This window comes from Notechis scutatus, chromosome 3 (genome assembly GCF_049901735.1).
Source record: "Notechis scutatus isolate UNSWTSFEM ecotype Mainland chromosome 3, rNotScu1.2, whole genome shotgun sequence".
NCBI classification, from domain to species: domain Eukaryota; kingdom Metazoa; phylum Chordata; class Lepidosauria; order Squamata; family Elapidae; genus Notechis; species Notechis scutatus.
This window is the reverse complement of record NC_142011.1, coordinates 117954120-117960206: the sequence shown is the minus strand read 5'-3', so window position 1 is coordinate 117960206 and position 6087 is coordinate 117954120.

Genomic DNA, 6087 nt, shown 5'->3' with positions numbered 1-6087 from the left:
ACAAAGCTCCCCCCGGGTCCTAAAGAGAGCTGAGAAAACGCTACTGCGTACTGCGGAAGAGAGCCGGCAGCCTTTTTCGCGCTCAGTGAAGAGGCAACCCTCCGCCTACTCAGACCGAGGCGGAGAAGAGTGGATCTTGTGAATCAGTACCAAGTAGCAGCGACGCTCGGCATACTTGTAGTCTTCAGTGTTTACATCTACTTATTTATTTACTGCCTCATGACGACTAGAAACAAACAAACGTGATTAAGTGATTCCAGGCTCATAAAACGGCTATTTATATTAAATTTACAGCATTTTCAAAACCTGTAACGATGAATCTAGCAAGCCAAAGTCAAAACCAGGAAAGGAAACAGACGGACATCCCATGTAAGACAGAGAATAAAGATGCAACAGATGTGAAAGGCTTATGAATAAAGTAGAGTTCTTCTTCCCAAAGGTAGCATTTTAATATATGCTAATTTCTAGATAGAGAAATACATATGTTTGAATGTTCCTTTTATGCTCATTGCGATCAAAGCTTTGTCTAATCTCTTTTTAAACTATTTTTCAATGAGGCCATACTCATTTTAGATGAGCAGGGTACCCATTGTTCCTTCTATACTTTTATTGTTGTTGTTTTTTAAACAAATCCTAATTATTTTTTCTGAACCTAACACTCACCCATTTCTTCGTTATGTGTTTCTAATAAACAACATTCTAGTTCTAACAGACATTTTAGTGAGGCATATATCTTGGATATAATTTGATAACATAACTTGATAACATAGGCCTCTACAAAATGACTACCAGAAACTGACCTGAGGAATTTTCAGTTAACAGAAAGGAAAATGTATTTTCCTTCTTTTAGTCCTCCTCTAAAAGCCTTGGTTGAGGGGAAGACAGTGGAAGGCAATAACAGCTGCATCACCTTGAGTTGTTCTGCTTGGTGGCAGAAGATATTTATGAATTTTCAAAACTGCCAAAACATTCACATCTTTCTCATCAGCCAAGCCAACCAAACTCCTGAATCAATCTTAGAGAGAAAATCCACATAAAATTAATGCACATACAAATCTTCAGAAAGGAGACAAAAACTAATTATTTGTATTTCTTTTACTCCATGATGAATTTCGGTACACAAATGCTCACAAAAGGCTCTTTATTTTTTGAAACAAAATCACATTTACAATATGCTTTTTCAGGTCTGATAAATTACATATTTTAGCTATGTGTGAATTATTTACTGTATCAGGATGTAATGACTGTAGTCATCCCATATAATACTCTGAAATACATTTAAACAAATTAAAATGTCTAAATACAAATATTTTATATACATCTTCTCTAGAATTATTTGTCCCCAAACTGGTCTTTCAGATTTCCCAACAGAGCACCTATTTTTGCTATAACTGAGACCATGTACTTTGCTGCTATTCATCCTGTTTTCAAAGGAGGTAAGAGGTTTGATTTAATGTGTCCAAAATATGATAGTTTGAGTCTATTAATTTTTCTTCAAATGAGAACTCTGGATTGTTGAGAACTCTTGGCTACCCTATGCTAATCTTAGGAGTCCTTTCCATTATCAAAGTTCAAAAGCATCAGTACTTTTCTATCTTGGCTCTTCAAAATCCAATTTTTGCTTCTATAGCGTGTCACAGGGCAAAACCATTGCATGCATGATTTGAATCTTTGTAATACAGATAAAGAACAATTTCTGAATACCTTTTCAGAGACCATTATTGCTACCCTACCAGATTTCTTTATTGCTTTACAAGCTTCTCGTATAGCTAATAGTTCATCAACAGCCACCAGTTCATCAGTCCTAATATTGGTTGTTGTATATCTTGTCATTAGATTGACCTTAATCATAATCATATCCTTAATCATATCCAATTATTTCACTGTGGACTTTCATTACTAGAGCTTGCAGATTCTTTGCATCTTCAGCTATCAAGTAATGTCATCAGCATAGTGCAGAATATTGATGATACTCAGTTTTAAAACCATACTCATATTCCAATCCAGCATTGCTCAGTTAAATCCAGCATAAAGGTTGAATAAAAAGGAGAAATTGCAGATAATCCTCAACTTATGACCACAATTGAGCCCCAAAATTATGTTGTTATGTTACATTTGTTAAGTGAATTTTGCCCCATTTTACAAATTTTCTTACCACAAATAACCAAAGATTGTTAAGTGAATCGCTGCGATTCTTAAGTTAGTAACATAATTATTAAGTGAATCTGGCTTCCCCATTGACTTTGCTTGTCAGAAGGTGGCAAAAGGGGATCATGCAACCCCAGGACACTGCAGCCATCATAAATATGAGGGCAGTTGCCAAGCACCTGATATTTTGATTACACGACAATGGGGATACTACAAGGGTTGTAAGTGTGAAAAACAGCATAAGTCACTTTTTTTCACTGTTGTTGTAACTTCAAACAATCACTAAACAAATTGTTGTAAGTCGAGGACTCCCTGTACACAGCCTTGTTTTCACTCCCTTGCTGACCTGGAGCCAATGTGTTTCATTATGTTCCATCCAAACTGTAACTTTCTTGGACTCCCTGAGGACAATGAGATGGTCTGGGATTCCCATTTACCCACAGCTTGAAATGGCTGATGCAACCAAAAACCTTTCTGTACTTAATAAACTCTGTATTCATTTTTTCTAATTTATCAGCATGCTGCAGCAATGATGTCTCTGGAAACTTTTCCAAAGCCAGCTTGAATATTTAGCATCTCCCTTTTCCAGCAGAATCCAAATCTATGTTGAATGATTTTCAGCATTATTTTGCTCGAATGTGAAATTAAAGATATTGTATGCTATTTTGCACACTCAACTGTTTCTTTTCTTTGATATTAATATGTAGACTAGTGTTTCGCCAATGCTGGCTGGGGAATTCTAAGTTCACCCATTTTAAAATTACCAAGTTTGAAAAACACTGGTGTGAACTGATCTCTTCCAATCTGTTGGTCATTATAGTAGTCTCCATATTTGTTGGCATAATTTGGTTAGAATCTTTACTGATTGCCACACACCTAAAGACATTCAATTTCTGTAGCCTTTGACCAGAAAGCTTCATCTTCAAATACTAGATGTTCTTGTAAATAGAGAAAATCTTTGTTGTTTGTTGTTGAATTATTGAATTTCAATATATTCCTTCCATCGCTATTTGATCTTTTTGAATCAGTTACTATTTGTCGATCAAGTAAATGCCTTTATGGATGCTGTTATAATACTGTTTCTTAAGATCTTCTAACAATTCTCATACTTTGTTAAGAACCGTGCTGGGATCTTTGTCTTACTTCTTGACAATTGTCACTTTTTGTTTTGACATCCAGCATGTTTTTTCTGTTGTTTTTTTTTTTTTTTTTTGGTCTTTGACAGTCTCTGTTCAACTTAATTCTTAAGAACATTTTTAATTTCATTCCACTATTCCACTGGTTCCCTGTGAACAAGGTCAGAACTCCAAAGCAATTCATAATGTTCCCCTTAACTTTTTTTTCACTTACTATCTTCAAAGTGATTATTTACATTACACAAGACCACATAATCATATTAATCGCTTTCTCTCTCTCTCTCTCTCTCTCTTTTCCCCAGTGAAGTTCAGTAGCAATCCAAAAAGGTCACAGTTGCAGAACTCATTTTAAATTGTATGTCTAATGGTGGAATTGTACAGCATTTATTTAAATGTTTGCACCATTTAATATGTATGCTGCATTTAGAATTGAGATAAAGTAGGCATTCTCTTGCTTGTAACATAGGATTTTTCAGCGGATCCTGAATTACTTAGAGGTGGGTGCTATTTCTTTCAATCTTTATCCAGTGTGTGCAGTCAAAGTAGAAGCATGGTCAGTATTTGTTTTAGACTCTGCTTCCTGCTCTCTCCATTTAATCTGGCTGTGGTCTTATCTAGATAATAGAAACTTTGCTAAATCATACCTGTGCTTTGCTCCTCACTTTGCCTAGGCAAGTCCCAGCAAACAGGTTTAATAACATAAAATTTGAGAACTCGTGTAGTATATGAATTAAATTTTAATTATTAAAAGAAAGTGATGTATTTATTGCTTGCTCGACCCTCAGCCAAATTACATCATTCATTTTATTCAAGGCAAGGGCAATACAAATTCATTTATCATTTCAGCAGATTGAGGTACCACTAATTTGAGAACCTCTGAGATACAGAATAATAAATCAGAACTATGCGTAGTGACAGAAATGAGCCAGATGTCCTTCACAATAATGTATGACTTTATTCTACATATATGAATATTTGTGTAGTGATCAGGTTCCATGGATTGTATTTCCACATCTATCTTGATAAGGGTGAAAGAGGATAATAAACTTCAACTACCAACATTTATTTCAACTTTTCCTGATACGTAGTAAGGTATCAGGTACCACATAGAGGTAGTCCTCACTTACCAACTTAAGTAATAGTAGCACTGGAGAAGGAGATTCATGAACAATCCTCACACTTGCAACTGTCGCAGTAGCTCATGGTCACATAATTGCATATCAGGAGCTTGGCAACTGGTGTACATTTACAATGATCATAGTGTCCCATGGTTGCTTGATTACAATCAGATTCCAAGAAGCAGATTCAATGGCAAAGCAGCAAGAATTTGTAAGTCTCAGTCATATGTCATTGCACTTAATGACCATGGGTGATCTGGTTCATGGTAGCAAAAACTGATACCATAAGTTGAGCACAATCATATGATGTTTCACTTTATGACCATGTTGCTTACTGAGCTGTTGCTTCCTAACCTAGTTGCTGATCCCAGTTAGTTGGGAAGTGAGGACAACCTGAAGATCCATTCATCCAATGAAATTAGCTTTTGACTTGGTTTCTGCCTGCTAGAATTTCCTTTTTATCTATGTTGTCCTGAGTTTTCTTCAGAGAAAACATTAATTTTATATGGATGAAGACATTTTTAAACAAATTTCTATGCTGCTATTTTGTGATACTTTCATTACACAAAATGTGTACTTTAATTTAGGAAGACCAAAAAAAATTACAAAACAAAAAAATCTGAAAGCCAAAAATTTTAAATAAATATTTGCATAAATATATTGAGGTTAACCTAAATAAAGAATGCCGGTAAAGGATAAATAATTCTAAATAATATTAATACTAATAGTGATAAGCTAAAATTAGGAATTCTTCTGGAAATATCTGATGACTTGTCCGTTAAGAGGAAGACAGTATTGTACTCTCCTCTGCAGATGTGGCCCAAGAGTGGTAAAAATTATTAAATTACCTCACCACATCATATATAAAGCAGTTTCCATTTCTTCCAGTGAGTAGGACAGAGTCTCGCCTGTGAAGATACAGTGCTGTGTCTTCCTTCTAACAATAAAGATGACAATATTTTACAGCAAGTAAGATAAAAGGTTCTTCTCTGGGATGGATAAAGAATATTTCCTAGGTATTTTTTAGCACGGAAGAATGGCCTCTTTATAAAGGAGAGAGTTGGGCTTTCATCTGGTTGGTTATTGATGTTGAGATCTTTGTTCCCACTCTGATTAAGGTCACTGAGGGAAATCAAAGAAAGATAATGAGCTGGTAACTCATACTGAGAATGCCTGTCTTCCACGAAAACTTAAAGTTGTCCTCTGGGACCAAGGGAGGTCAGCCTATACACTCCAAAAAAGTAATTTAAACCTATCTTTTCTATATTTCAGGTGGCAAAGCAACATGCAGATCCCCAGAAAAAATAGGTCAGATTCCAGCCCACACAAAGAATTCAATATATAGCTGGGCATTTGCAATAAATTCCAGAATTATTCTACTTCTATTGGGATTAAATTGTAATAAGTTGCCATTTATTAAGTGACTAACAACTTGGCTCTGCAAATTTTGTAGCAGCTAGAATATGGTTATTGCTGTTATGGTTAGCAAAACATTACATTTCATTTCCAACTTTATGGCTCCTAGGAATGACCTCCCTTTGATGATGATTCCAAGTTGCCAGTGCTTATAAAGATGTACTCCAATGTTTAAGGGTCTTAATTTAACAGATACTAAAACTGCAATTTTCCCCGAAATGGCAATGGGCCATTTCTTATAGTTCCATTTCTTATAGTTAATAACTAGC